The sequence below is a fragment of the Panicum virgatum genome, chromosome 1N, assembly GCF_016808335.1.
Source record: "Panicum virgatum strain AP13 chromosome 1N, P.virgatum_v5, whole genome shotgun sequence".
Classification (NCBI taxonomy): Eukaryota; Viridiplantae; Streptophyta; class Magnoliopsida; order Poales; family Poaceae; genus Panicum; species Panicum virgatum.
Window position 1 is genome coordinate 64,670,525 of NC_053145.1, and position 12,234 is coordinate 64,682,758.

A 12,234-nucleotide genomic window follows, 5' to 3' on the forward strand; every position below is an offset into this window, starting at 1 on the left:
AGACAGGGGTAGTGTATGACCGGTTTCTCCCTGCCGGGAAACTACACAGACAATCCAGAGAGGCTTGTGAGAAGGGCACGACCTCGCGTCGTTCCTCCTCTCGCTATCCTCCCAGCACAGGAACACATTTCGGAAGCACCACTCGTTCTTGAGGCTATGGCTGAAAAGACTCTCCGCGAGTTCTCTGTCCCCTCCACCGACAATATGGCCACTGGCCCCAACATCAATGTCGGGGACGTGAACATCGAGCTCAAATCAAGCCTAATCAACATGATGCAGGCTAGCCCATTCTGTGGCAAGCCGAATGAGGATGCAAATGCACATTTGCAGAACTTTCTGGAGCTCTGCGACACCGTTGTCATACGGGGTGTCACCGCCAATGTTGCCAATCTTCGTCTGTTTCCCTTTTCCCTCCTGGGAAAGGCGAAACAGTGGTTTTATAAAGAAAAGGACATCGACACCTGGGCCAAATGCTCCAAGGCGTTCCTCGCAAAATTCTTCCCGCTGGGCAAAACAAATGCCCTGTGCGGGAGAATTTCAAGTTTCCACCAGATGGGGATGGAATCCATCCCAGAAGTTTGGGAGAGGCTACAGGAATACATCCTGGCCTGTCCTCATCACGGCATGGGTGAGTGGCTCGTCCTGCAAAGCTTCTACAACGGGCTCATAATGACATCTCGAGCCAATATTGATGCCGCTGCTGGAGGAGCCTTTCTCGACCTGACCATAGCCAAATCCAAAGCATTGGTCGAGAAGATGGTCTCCAATCAGGGGTGGAGCGATGAACAACTCCAACCCCACACCAAAGGCATGCATACCGTCAAAGAGACGGATATGATTGCCACGAAGCTGGACCTCCTAATCAAGAAGATGGAGGAAGGGAGCAAACAACCGATCCATGCTCCCGTTTACGCCATGGGTTCGCACTTCACGTGTGAAGCCTGTGGTAATGATGGACACTCGGGGAACGACTACACCAAAACCCATGAAAACTTCGCCTACCTCAACAACAACAACAACAACGGGTACTGTCCACAACAAGGAGGCCAGGGGTGGAACCAGCCACGTCCACCTTTTCAGGGAGGTAATAACAACAATCCTTCTTATAATTCGAATTTCAATTCAAACCAACCTCCCTTGAGAGAACTTGTTCTTGGCCAAGTTAAAATCAACGAAAATATAAATAAAAAGCTCTTGGCCAATGACAAATCCCTGGAAAGTTTAAAGGTCAAGCTTGAAACTGTCTTTAACTCTTAAAAACCAGTTAAGTTTCAACAAAATGATCGAAACCCAGTTTGCACAAATTGCTGCTTCATTACCTGCTGTTGAGAGCGGGAAGATACCGGGGCAACCCGAGTCTCCCGTTGAAAATGTCAGCATGGTGTCTACCGGACGGGGTAACTCGTCCCGGAGGCTACCATGCAATAACCATGCAGGTAGGTACTATCCCCCAAGGAACGACGTTTGGGATGGCATGGTGGCAGCGGTGCAAGAGGATCTAGGGGTCCCCATAATCAGCTGCTCGATCTACATCAAACACTTCGAGCGATGCCTTTGCGATCTGGGGGCAAGCGTGAATATAATGCCCAGGGTAATATATGAAGCACCTGAATATCCTGCTCTTTCCCCTACAACCATGCTCGTACAGCTTACAGATTCAACCATTCGGAATCCCGAAGGGATAGCCGAACATGTTTTCGTACAAGTATGAGACTCCTTCGTCCTTGCCGATTTTGTGGTAATGGATATGGAGGGCGACCTCGGAGTCGACCTCGTACTTGGGCGACCTTTTCTAAGGTCTGCCAAGGCAAGGATCGATGTCGAAAAGGGAGAAATTTGTTTCCGTGTCGGATGGGAGGATATGTTTTTCAGGTCCAAGAAGAAGGAAGAGCAGCGCTTCATGATCCAACAAGACAGTGAAGGGCAAGCACTCTGGGGTGCACCAGAACCCCAGCCAAAACAACGACCCTCCGCACCTAAAACAAAGAAGAAGCAAAAGAAGGTGTGGTGGAAAGTCGATAGTTCAGCCTCGTCTAGTTCTCCAGGATGAGCCGACGAATGGTAAGAACGATGGAGAAAAGTCGTGCACGTCAGACTTTGAACGACGCGCTCTTGCCAAAGGTAAATTGGTATTTATCTCATATTTGCTTTCTCCGCTTTTCAACATTTTCTTTGCACCTTATTTGTTTTTCTCCACTGCATGTTTGAAATTTTCAAAATTGTTTTCTACATGCTGGAATTTTTCTAGCATTTTTCCCTTTTTACAAAAAGACCAAAAATATTTTCTGAGTTTTAAAATATTTTGGAAAAAAATAATTTGGACATCTTTTCGAGCAAACTTTTGGCCGTACACCATATTTTCAAAGTTTATGACCGTTGAGGAATCACCTGCCCAAAGGGGGGCACCAGGGGGCCCACCCTGGGGCCGGCCGACCCAGGGCCAACGGCTCCTGGGCCCCACCTTCTCCAACGGCTTCCTGACCGTTGTGTCTGGCTCCTCCTCGGGTGCACTTGCCCAGTTTCCTTCAAATAGAGGCCGAGAGAGGGGAGATGAGCTCTCATACTCATTCTCTCCACTCTTACTCCCTCTCACACATTCTTGCTCGGGTTTCCTTTGGATTTTGGCTCAAGTTTGATTGCAAGAACACACACACACACACTCTCTCTCTCTCAATTCTTTACTGCAAGATTGATCACATAATTGGAGGAACAACTTTCGGGTAAGAGTTTCATTTTCATTTCACTAACGTAACCCGAATCGAGTTGTTCTCGTTGGTTCTTGTTCGTTCTTTTTGCAAGCATGAAGGGTGTAGGTCGGAAACTTTCTGGAGCTATCAAGAAGATGACAGGGACAAGCTCATCTCATTCATGGGGTGGGTCGAGCTCCCGTCATTCCCCCGAACCTACACCAACGCCGACCATGATGGACTATGAGCAAGACGAACAAGAGGAACAAATAGAGGAGCAAGCTGAAGAACCGCACGCCGAGGACATGGATATAGATGAAGATGATGCACCATACCTCGATTTGCAAGACGACCGCGAGCATCAAGCCTACGCCATGATCAAGAATCGAAGCTTTGGTCATACCAGAGCCTTCGATCCGGACCTTCTCGAAAAAATAGGTATGGATGTTGACTTCGCTCGTGTTTGGCATGCGGTTTTTTTAGAAGGAAAATGTATTGATCTTAGCGCATTACACCAGCCTTTTCAGTAATAGGACTCCAAAGAAAAGGAAAATTACAAAAAAGTTCAAAGCTCCTGTTCTTCTTCCTCGAAGCCTTCAGAGATTCGTTCGTCACCGCCGCCGAAGCCACTTCCCAATCGTCGTCGGGCACCAGAGCCAATCTCCACAAGCTGGAGGCCGCAGAAGAGGGCTTACTTCTAGGCGAATCAGCTGAGTACACTGCCTCCTAGGCGCATCGGCCAACTCCCGTACCCACGACGCATCCTTCGATTCCACCGCCGGCAATCCGAGCAAAGCTCATATTTTCACCAAAGATCATCTTCCTCGAGATTAACAGGGTCAACAACATCATCACCTGAAGAAGACGACGATGCACCAGCCCTCAACTCCTGGACAGGTCTCCCCAGCCTCTCCATTGACGTCGAAGTAGGTCGCCATCGGAGAACGGAAGAGGCTGGGAGAAATTATTCTGTTGCGCCGCCGTCGCTTCCGCATCGCCGGCGTCGCCAGGAAAAGCAAGCCGCAAAGGAGCCAAACTCCTCCGGCAAAACCTAACTCCACCACCGAACATCAATGGCGAGCAAACCCTAGACCTAGGTGGACTCGACTAAGACCCTACGAAGACAGACGATCTGTTGAAGAGACGGACCCCTGCTCCTCGTCACCACCAGCAGCGAGGCCGGAGGCGAGGGAACGGGGGCCGCTAACGGTGGCGGCGGCGGCGTCGCCCCTCGGCTCCTTTCTTTTGCGAGAGGCCCGTCAGACTCCTTGTTCCTATGGTGTGGACTCTGTTTTCGTGTTTGGCATGCGGTTGGATGGGATGGTTTTGTGCCCGTTGAGGAGAATGGTTCTCGTCTCCTCACCATCCAATTTCTTTGCACTCTTCGGGAGGTGGATGATGGTGTTTCTTTCCGACTTTTTGGAGTTGAACGCTATTTTAATTGGAGAAATTTCAATCACCTCCTTGGTTTTAGCGCGCGCTTGCCAGTTTCCCTTACAAAAGCTTGCCGTGGTTTTGATCGACATGAGTTTTGGGGTTTGATTTTGGGTCAAGTTATTCATGGCAAGTTTGCACCTCGGTGCAATGACATTCAAAATCCGACTCTTCGTTTGATGCACAAGTGGGTGGCTATCACTCTCTTTCCAAGAGATGATCCACGACCAGTGCGGAACGATGAGTTGATGATATTATACGCCATGGTCAACAAAATCCGAATCTCCCACGCACAAGCAATGGTTAAGCATTGGCTCACAAATTTTCGGATGACGGGTCCTATTGAATGCACTTCTTTGGTTACCCGCATCGCATCTAACATGGGAATCTTAGATGGGAACCCCATTCCCTTCGTTGAGGAGCCCCGTGTTATGATTGATGAGGCATACTTGGTTCAAGGCCACACGCTCAAGAAAGGCTCGGATGACTCCTTGATTTTCTTTTCGCTTGGTTATGCAAATGAAATCTCGTTGCCAAATGCGGGGTATCATTTGTATAACTTCCATTCAATAACCATCCCTCTTGTTCCACAAGAGGAGAGCCACCAGCATAGTATTTCTGGTCTTCCTGGCAGGGTTACAAGAAGCAGGGCCAGAAGGGAGGAATTCAAGCAGCAGCAACCTCAGCCTCAACCACAGCAATATGAGGCTGGAGAATCGTCATGGCAGAGTGCCAGCTCCGCCGAGTGGGCACGGCAGGCCTCAGGGCACAGGTCCACCAGTTCCAGCTCCAGCGGACCCTCGCGACGTACAGCTCCGTCCAGAGGTTTTGCCACTCTGACTCGGCAGTTGGGCGAGCTGAACATGCGCACCACCAACATCGACGAGTCGCTGGGCCAGCACATCGAGTCAACACAGAACTAGCAGCGATACACAAGAGAGAGGATCCGCAATATGGAGTAGCAACAGCAGCAATCCCAGGAGGAGTGGAGGGCCTACTACCGTTGGGCTGGGTTTAATCTCAACCAGCAGCAGTGAGCCTGAAGCTAGCTTGGGGGAGGACCCCCATGAGAGGTACCTTGTATCAAACTCTATCTTTACCACTTTTCAAAACCTTGCATGAAACCAAACAAAAATTTATAAAATTCTGAAAATTCATAAAAATTTGCATAACTAAAATCAAATAAAAATTGGCAAAATCTTTAAAAACCCAAAAATATTTACTTGCTTTCCAGTATGTGTAGTAAGCATGTGTAGTTTTTCCTTGTTGAGATGATGAATAGTTGCTCTGTTAGTTCCTTTCATATGCCTAGTTACAACCTTGTGCTCTCCCTAAGTTCTGAGTTTGGTGGCTAGATGTTCAAACCTTAAGCTTGAAACTTGTGGGTAGCGAAAAAGCAGAATTCGAATCTAGGTTGTTGTGGGTTATGATATGGCTGAAAAGAGTTGCTATGATCTTCTCCTACGTGATGCTTGATATCCGGAGTATTTCTTTTTAAAAATACAAAAATAAAAATAAAAGTTCATTGGTGATATGCAATTCCCATCCAGAGCCATATGAGTAACAAGTTTGAACAGCCTTTCCACATATACAACTTGTCTTCTCATTGAGTTTTGTCAAATTGTTGTGACCCTTTGTGAGAATCACTTCATACGTCCATAATCAAGATCACGTCCATGTCCACTCACATGCTATACTTCTACACCTGGAAGATAGCAAGTACATCCCCCATCCATCCACAAATAAAACTCCAAGATGTGCCATGTTTATCTCTCTCCAAAGTTATCATCATAATGTATGGGCTATACAAAAAGAAATAAAAGATGCATACCTAAAGAAGGTATGCCACATGCCCACAAGGCATGTCAAAAAAAGAGAGAGAAAAAAGATGCATGCCCAAAGAAGGTGTGCCACACACCCACAAGGTGTGTCAAAAAAAATATAGCCCATACCAAAAATATTACAAGGGAGAGAGAAATCATATAAAGGAGTTTCATCCACCATCCACCAAAAAAATATCCACACACTTGCACATCTTGAGCAAGGCTTATGACTTGTTTCTCCTTTGGATCCGGTCTTTGACTTAGCAAAATATGAGAAGCAAGTTTGCCATTATATCCTCCATACCTACAGATCCACCAAAAAGATCCATTAGAAGTAGGATGGAAAAACAAAGGCACATAAAAAGGCCTTGGTGAGGAATGAAACACATTTGAGCTATCCGAGAGATCACCCGAGGAACTACAATATTTCTTTTCAAAAACTTTATAAAAACCTCCGGATTGATGGTTAAACAAAGGAGTGGTAAGTGGTACTCTGCAAGCCATTCTGACCCTCAACCGCCAAAATGAGGATGATGCTATAAGCCCCACAGGAGTAAGGTAAAAGGTGTGAACAAGGCCAACTTATTCAGAATAAAGGTAAGAACACTTAGTTGTGCCTTGGGCATAAGTCAGGAATGCGACATTGTAGCAACTCCTGATCAACAACCTAAGTCTAAAACTTTGCTCGGGACGAGCAAAGGGCTAGCTTGGGGGAGTTGTTGATGGTGCTTAAATGCCATTTTCACCAGTCAACTGTACTCAATAATAAAGGAAAACTACATGCCTTACTCACATATTTGTATCACTAACCTCGCTCCACAGTTGTTTTCGAGTTTTGTACATTTCAGATGAGCAAGAGCGGAATAAGACGAAAACACGCAGCAGATGCCACATAACTATGCAAAATATCACATTCGGCGTCACACCCTTACAAAGAGGGCCCACATGTCAGAGGAAACGGGGCCTCCACGCAAGATGAACTAGAGGATAAGGATAAGATCCAAAGAATCAACCACCCAGCAAAGGATCAGCACGAACGGCTGACAGGTGGGGTCGGCCGACCCCTAGGATCGGCCGAACCTGGCCTGCAACGCGTCCAGGTGCATCTCGAGGAGGAGTCATGGCCAAGGCACCTGATCACTTTCGATATATGCATTGGCGGGAAACCGACCTCCAAGTAGTATAAATAGGGCCTCTCTCCCCCCTCTCAACACACACACACACACACACACACACACACACACACACACACACACACACACACACTTCATTCCATTCTCTTCAAAAGGCTCTCCTCTCTTGCTCTCTTAGCTAGGTAGTGGAGCTAGGCTAGTTCTCTTTAGCGAGCAAGACGTCCTCGGGGTCGTTGAGCAATCCTCGGCTCCTGGTATGGCTTTGTATCCGACTTGTCAGACTTCTATTCATAATATAGAGTTCTACCATGGTTGCTTTACTATCTTGATAGTCTATCAATCCATGCTTAGTTCGTTCATAAGTTATGCTACGGTCTTGGTTAGGCCAGATGATCCAGGTACGGATAGAGGTTCATTGTGCCTTCGGACTTGCTCTAGTGTTTTACTCGTCCATCCCAAGGGTGGGAGACCTGGGGGCACTAGAGTAGTGACTTCATACACGAGCGTGGTGCTCGGTATGCGGGATCCTTCGGATATGACCGTGCTCCACGGTGTGACTGGGGTAGACGGCAGGTGGTGACAGCCCTGTCCGTCCGGTGTAACAGCGGTGTTGCGTTTAGCGTACTCCCGACGTTCGGGTTCGGTGTAGGAGTTCATGCACAGAGGTAACGGGACTAGATGTACTCCGGTACGGGACCTTCTCCCCGCTATCCCATTTTTCTGGCACGTGCAGTCCTAACCATGATCTAACATGACCCCAGCTTTGGATAGAAGCACTAGGACACCTAACCTGGCCTAAGCTCCAGCTGACTTGACGTAGGATAGAGTAGTTCCTTGTTTTATAGTTTCTCTCCTTTTTTCCTTCCTCTTGGAGTGTGGATGTGTGCTGTGTCACATTACCCTTGCTTATTCTTTATTTGTACTTACCCCTGTTAGAGCATTGCCTATTACTTGAGGCACAATATCATGGTTAATGTTGAGTACAATACCTTTGCCGCTGCCGTCCTTTGGGACACAAATAAATGACGATACCCTTACTCTCCGGGTGAAATGCTACAACGGTATCCATGCGCTTGCGGATCCATCTGTAATCGTATTGATTATACCACGAGAGTGGCACCCATTGGGTGCAGTTGCTAGGATGGGTTCAGCGCCCTCATTTTTAGTGATTGCAGTAAGGACTGCCAACAAGCATTTCTTGCGCTGTTGCTAAGGATTAACCATTCCTAGTGATTGCGCTAAGAAATGTCAACAAGCAGATGGCTCTGTTGCACCCGCCCAACCGACTAGCCTCCGATGAAACTGAGGGATTTGTGCCCAAACATGTTCCACATATCTAGAGGGACCATATGGGAAAGATCCACCTAGCGCTCATCCCTGTACGGCGATAGACAGGGCCTGAGAGCCCCGAATATCTTCCCTTTGCAGTTTAAAGACTATAACCTGTGCTACAGGATCCGGAATCGGGCGTTCTCGGTCCCGTTGGAACAGGGGCTCAGAATACTATCTTGTAGGAATGAAAACTCATATAGATGACCCCTACATATTTTTTAAAACTATAATAGTCTTTACCACACCAAAATGGGCACCTACGTTCTCATCGATTTATTATGGGCAGGTGGCTCTGTTGCACCCGCCCAAATGACTAGCCTCCAATAAAACTGAGGGATTTTTGCCCATACATGTTCCACACGTCTAGGAGGACCATATAGGAAAGATCCATCTGGCGTTCATCCCTGTAGGGCGATAGACAGATCCTCGGAACCCCGAATACCTTCCCCGTGAATTTTAAAGACTATAACTCATGCTACAGGATTCAGAATCGGGCGTTCTTGATCCCGTTGGAATGGGGGCATAGAATACTATCTTGTAGGGATGAAAACTCATATAGAGGACCCCTACATATATTTTTTAAAATATAATAGTCTTTACCACACCAAAATGAGCACCAACGTTCTCATCGATTTATTATGAGCAGGTGGCTCTGTTGCACCCGCCCAACCGACTAGCCTCCGATGAAACTGAGGGATTTTAGCCCAAACATGTTCCACATATCTAGAAGGACCATAGAGGAAACATGCACCTGGAGATCATCTCTGTAGGGCGATAGAAAGGGACTGAGAGCCCCGAATACCTTCCTTGTGCAGTTTAAAGGCTATAACTTGCGCTACAGGATACAGAATCGGGCGTTCTCGGTCCCATTGGAACAGGGGCACAGAATAGTACCATGTATGAATGAATACTCATATAGAGGACCCCTACATATTTTTCTAACAAATATAATAGTCCTTACCATACCGAAATGGACACATACGTTCTCATCGATTTATTATGAGCAGGTGGCTCTGTTACACCCACCCAACCGACTAGCCTCCGATGAAACTGAGGGATTTTTTTCCAAACATGTTCCACACATCTTGAAGGACCATATAGGAAACATCCACCTAGAGCTCAACCCTATAGCACGATAGACAGGGCCTGAGAGCCCCGAATAACTTTCCAGTGCACTTTAAAGGCTATAACTTGTGCTAAGGATCCAGAATCGGGCGTTCTCGGTCCCGTTGTAGTACTAATAGATGCTAAAGTTTAGCATTCAACTTTAATCTACGGACCCTTAATCTAGTCGGCCTCAACTGCCTTTTGGCTCGTATATAATTAGCGCATCATTACAACGATATCTAATGCTGCAGGGGTGGACGTGCTTATTTGATTCCTCCCGGTGTCAATGTCTGATGTCTCTCGAGTATTTCTCTTTATTTTATCCTGGCAGCGTCCAGGTCTCCATCAGAGGCAAAACAATTCCGGTGTGTGTCAAACCGCCACGTCTTCTAGTTGTATTTGCGGCTTAGGTTCCGTTTGAATGGTTTTAATGGTTTAAAGTTGAGTGCTTTTAGCATTTATATTTTTTGCTAAAGTCTTTAATCCTAGGTAAAATTTAACCTATACCATTAGCACTCCCGTTTAGATAGGGTAGTGCTAAACTTTAGCACTTTGATGCAGTGGCCAATCCAAAATAGTTGTTAGAGAGGCTTTCTTTCACCTACCTCTCCTCGTAGTGCATCCATAACAAAAATTTAGAGGGACTTAGGACTTAGGAGGGGCTCCATGGGTATGACAGCGGTAGGGAGAGCTAGAGCCCGTCCCACCGCACTGTTGAATTCGCCCCTACTTTGAGGTATTAGCACATAGATTCAAACATCCCTTTAATCTACGTATCGATCGCTAGCGAAAAGTGTTGATAGCGACGCACTACATTTTCTGATAGATATGGTATAGTAAAATTTCTTGCCTTTAATTTGATAACTATATCTATTTAACGTGTTTCTTATCAGATATAAAGTTGACAAGGAATAAGCTAGCTAGTAACTAGAGAGGTATACTGTAGTTAACAGGTCTCTTTCTGGCTCAGCTTAGCTATTGATCGTGAGTGCTTTTTGTTTTTTCATCGAGGAATCTAGAGTTGAGTCGTCGGCTAGTCCCCCCCTAAATAAAGGCATAAGAACCCCTTTGATCGTCACTGCTTGTAAGTTGTCATAGATAAGCATGTGGTAATTAGTACCCTGTCACTTTATAAGAGATACAGAGAACCTTGGTTCCATTAGAACCGCACTTTCGTTTGCACTAGAAAGATGGCGCGGCATTGCCGCACCTAAAGGCCCTTTCTCGAATTTTTTTTATATGAAATATTGATAACGAAAGATTACCACGCGTGCTTTAGTTCTCAAGTTTTTTATCTTAATATTGAATTGTGAACCGTGTTCCTTTTTTTGTTAACTAATGTTTAGTGCATTTCATGCTGCCGCTCATAGGGGCTTTCCTATTTTATGGCAGCGTGGTTATGTTCAGGGTAGTAGTCAAGAATTGGTTGGTGCACTAATTATATATTTTTTTATCCATGACGAAAATCTTCATACTACACATAACATTAATTTGAGAAGCTAAATTCTGGTGGTAGTGATGGCTTTGCTAATACTAGCACACTTGCAACGTTTATTGACAGCACAGACATTAGCTGCTCTTCTTTCCTTCATCATTCATTTCTCTTTGCACTGACGGACAAATAAGTACATCACCCTTTTCTGCTCTGTCATCTCCCTCGTAGCAGTCCTCTGTTCTACACAGAACAGCAACCACCAGTGCCCAAATCGGCCTCCAGGAACTGCAAATCTTGAAGTATGCCATCTCTATGCTACTCCCCATGATGTTCTACTGCCATCTCTCCCACTTTCCCCTTCGATTTTGGGCTCTAATGTGTTGTATTTCAACATGCTAGCTAGAGTCCCTAGCCCTAGGTGTGGCGATTAAGGCTGGCTGGCCATCTTCTCCGTGTCCCTAGCCTAGGAAAAGCGTAGAAGGGGATGTGTGCGTGGCTCGTGTGGAAATGGAGAGCGAGGGGTAGCGTCGGTCTGCTTGGAGGTGGAGGTTGACGGCCGCGTTGCCCGCTCATGCCTGTAGCGGACACTGTCGTCGCTGGTCGCCTCATCCGTGCGTAGGGTGGAATCGAGCTGAGCCTCGATTTTTTTCGAGCTTTTTTCGAAATTAATATATTCGTATTTATTATAGTCTTCCCCGTTGTTTGATATTCAACTTCAAATCGAGCATAACGAGCCGAGCCGAGCCGAGTAAAACTGACTTTTATTCCAAATCAACTAATTTTTATTTTAAAAAAACGAACGTAATCGGAGCAATTTTGAAACGAGCCACCGAGCCAGCTTCACGAGCTTTTTTTTTTTTCCAGCCCTATCCGTGCGCCCTTGCAACTGACGCCGCGCTCGGCCGCTGGTCTGTTTGGAGATGGAGGTCGACGGCCACCTCGCCCGCGCGTGCCCGCAGCGGTCGCCGCCGTCGCTGGTCGCCTCACCTGTGCGCCCTTGGAACTGACACCGCAGGCCATCTCGCCGCTCGCGCGGCCCTCGGCGCGCTGGGGCGCAGCGCGCGGAAGAGGAGCAGAGGGAGCCAGCGCGTAGCTGGGTGAGCCGGGAGCAGCGGCCCGGCCGGCGGAGGACGGGATGACGGGCTGTCGAGGCGTCGGGACGTCGCGACCAGCCGAAGGACCGAGCGGCAGGGCGGAGCTCGAGGAGGGAAGTGAAAGGTGAAGGCCGGCGTGCGGAGCGGCAGCCGCCAACCGGAGAGCACGACGGAGTTCGAGAGGTAACG

General features: G+C 47.3%; 1 non-coding gene across 1 annotated transcript; it reads right to left on the bottom strand.

The window, feature by feature from the left end:
- Window positions 1–517: 517 nt before the first annotated feature.
- LOC120657784 lies at window positions 518–626 on the bottom strand. The gene has a single exon (XR_005668321.1). It is a non-coding gene; the product is annotated as a small nucleolar RNA R71 (small nucleolar RNA).
- Window positions 627–12,234: the final 11,608 nt, after the last annotated feature.